Source organism: Suricata suricatta, chromosome 10 (genome assembly GCF_006229205.1).
Source record: "Suricata suricatta isolate VVHF042 chromosome 10, meerkat_22Aug2017_6uvM2_HiC, whole genome shotgun sequence".
Lineage (NCBI taxonomy): Eukaryota > Metazoa > Chordata > Mammalia > Carnivora > Herpestidae > Suricata > Suricata suricatta.
The window spans coordinates 85,382,435-85,385,979 of NC_043709.1; the positions used below are offsets into that span (position 1 = coordinate 85,382,435).

General features: G+C 42.4%; 1 pseudogene; it reads right to left on the reverse strand.

Annotated features, from left to right (window-relative positions):
- Nucleotides 1–516: 516 nt before the first annotated feature.
- On the reverse strand, nt 517–2,295 carry LOC115305720 (annotated as a pseudogene).
- Nucleotides 2,296–3,545: the final 1,250 nt, after the last annotated feature.

The window sequence follows — 3,545 nt, forward strand, 5'->3', positions numbered from 1 at the left end:
TTTTTATTTTTTAAAAATTTTAAATGCTTTTTACTTATTTTTGAGAGACAGAGAGAGACAGTGATATCAGGGGAGGGTCAGAGAGAGAGGGAGATACAGAATCTGAAGCAGGCTTCAGGCTTTGAGCTAGCTGTCAGCACAGAGCCCAACGCGGGGATCGAACCCACGAACTGTGAGATCATGACTGAGCCGAAACCGGACGCTTAACTGACTGAGCCACCCAGGCGCCCCAATAATAATAATTTTTAAAGCCAGAGATCAGCTACTGACACTATTAAAAAGTGGACCAAAAAAAAAAAAAAAAACCCAGGAGAAAAAAAAAAAGACAGATCCTTCACGCCATAATACATACAGATCTCAATTAGTTTTACCCCACCAACATTTCATGAGCTTTCCATATACTAAGAGTACTCTTCATTATTGTGCAGGGGGACAAGACCACACTCATGTGTGATGATGTTAAACCAAATATGTACTGGCACTGCTGATTTCAAGGTCTACAGTTTGGGCCCAAAATTAAGAGGAGTTGGTTAATACACTCTTCATACTGTGGTGGATCCCATAGGCAAAGTAAATAATGAACCCAATCAGCATCCAGACACCAAATCGGGCCCAGGTGCCAGCTTTCATCTGAATCATAAGGTAAACATTCACAAAGATGCTCAGTAGTGGGAGGAGAGGCAGAGCAGGGACCTTAAAGTGAAGGATACTGGAGCTTTGTGGCTGTCTCCAGATGATCCCAGTGATTCCCGTGATGAGTGTCAGGAGAAGAACAACTACTATAATCCACACTGGGTATCCAGAAGGAAGAATTGGCCACTGGGTCAGCACTAGGCAAAGAAGAGTGAGCAGCAAAGAGAGCAATGAGGAGCAAACATAGACAATCCTGCCAGAGAGTGGGGTCGGAGAGGAGCTGCCTGGAAAAAGTAGTCCCCGTAGAGTCAGATTCTCTGCTACAGGTTCATTTTCCTCCTGCACCTCTGCTTCATTTCCCCCATTCCTCTTCTCAGGCTGATACCTGAGGATGAGAACACAATAAACAACTAGAGAGTTCGATATCAGGGACCCAATTGAGCTGAGATCCACAATATCAGTGATTCCCAAAACGAATGCCATGGTGGCTGAAATCATGCCAAAGATCACAGTAGCCATGATGCGGATGTATATTCTGGTATCAATGCTAGCAAAGACAGGTAACACGAGGCCATCTTGTGCCATCACTCGTATCACCTGACGTATGGGGGGCATAAACCCCAAGAGGGTGGCAGAAAGACTACAGAAAAATCCAAAGGCTACAAAATAGTAGGCAGGGGCCCAGCCAATATGGAGAAATGCCTCAGGCAAGGTGCTCCCAGATTGGAGCTGGTAGTAAGGCACCATAAGCGTAAGTGCTGAAGAGACACCAAAATATATGAAAAAACAGATTAACAGTGAAATTGCAATTCCCATGGGGATGGAGTACTGGGGATTCTTGACTTCTTCAACGCTAGAAACAATTTTTTCAATATCTATAAATGCATAGAAACAGGTAGCTGCTCCGCGGAGAATCCCCTCAAAACCAAAAGGCACAAATCCTCCAGAGCCCAGAGGGCCCAAGCTAGAGGTGTCATTGAGTCCAGCCTTTATGTAGTCCTCTTCTGTGAGCTTCCAGTTGTGCAGGTCCCCCTTAATGAAGCCTGAGATGATGACAAAACTGAGAGCCAAAAGTTTTAGCAATGTGACCACTTTGGTAACAGGGAAAAATGAAATATACCAAAGATTCCAGAATTCTATGAGCAACAATAAAAGACCCAAAAAAAAGAAGTCTAGATATTCTGTAAGGACATGGGAAACATACGGTGAGATGCTCCCATGAAAGCTCTGAGAGATCTTGTCCAAACGCAAGTAGTCAAAAGCTAAGATCCATGCTCTGGCCACCATGGCTGTATCAGCAACAAGGGAGAGGATGAGATTCCATCCGGTGATGAAAGCCCAGAGTTCACCAATAGTGACATAGGTGTAGATATATGAAGAGCCAGAATGGGTAATTTGGGCACCAAACTCTGCATAGCACAGCCCAGCCAACATAGAAGATAAGCCAGCTACCAAAAAGCAGATCACAATGGCTGGTCCTGCTATATCTCTTGCCACCTCACCAGTCAGGACATACACACCTACACCAACTGTGTGGCCCACACCTAAGACCACTAAATCCAGAGTGCTCAGCCTTCTGGTTGGATCTTCAGTCACTGGTGGCCACAGCTTACGTCTGCGTACTAGCTTTTGACCAAATCTGTGAAGTGTCTGATACAGCATTCTAGCTGGAATTGAAGACAATTCTATGAATAGAGAGATGTAGCAAGTCCAGGGAGTGGAAAGTCTTGGATCAAGTTCGGTGAGGCTCCATTAAGCCTAGTTGGGTTGGGGCTGCCAAGGTCTGTTGCTCAGGCTTCAAAATCTGCTGCTTCATATTTCATCTAATATATGTTATCCCTCCATAATGCCTAAATAAACAATAAATGATTACTAAACAGTGGTGTTCAACCAACCAACCAATCAAAGCTCTGAAGCTTCATGTCACCTGTTGCAGCCCAAAAATCATAGAAATTGATACCAAGAGACATCATAGACTAATTGACTCTGCTTTCCCCACAGAACAAGTGCCAAATACCTCCCAACCTTCTTTTTTTTTTATACACCTCATGACATAATCCCATTTTTGTTCATCTGACTCTCTTAACTTTATGTAATTGGGCTGTAAGTCACAACAGGGCATGAATTTATTGTGCAATAATCCACATACGTGATGGTTGTTTAGTGCTTGGGCGTGAGTTATGACACATTATTTCATGCACTAGTGAGCCTCATTGCAATTACAGAACCACTTTTTAAATATAACCTGAGATTAAAATACACATATTGGTCCTCCAGTCTTAAAAGACGAATACCATATGATTTCATTTATATGTGGAATTTAAGAAATAGAACATAAACATAGGAAAGGTGAAAAAAGAGAGAGAAAGAGGGAAACAAACCATAAGAGACTCTTAAAGATAAAGAACAAACAGGATTCATGGAGGGAGGCGAGTGGGTGATGGGTATTAAGAGGGCAGATATTGTGATTGGAACTGGGAGTTGTATATAACTGAGGAATCACTAAATTCTCCTGAAACCAGTATTGCATTGTATGTGAACTAAATAGAATTTAAATAAAATTTTGAAAGAAAATTATAATGAATAAGTAAACAAATAAACCTTAGCCACAAAATCAGCTACCTAGTATGAGATGTCACCTTGGCCCACTTTCTCCTCATTCTGCACCATCCATTTAACTGTACTGATGGCAAAGAATGTAGAGTCCAAACCTTTGCTTTAGGCACTTAGGTCTACAGAGACACTGTGAAAAGAAAGGAAGAGGGAAAAAGGGGCAGGGTCTTCATAACTACCTTCAAGAAGGAGAGGAACAAGCTTTCTGTCAAGAAATACCTGGATAAATTGGTGCAGTAGCCAACCAAGGGTCTATTATTAAGAAGGAAGGAGATCCAAAGAGGCTGTTTTGTGATTTC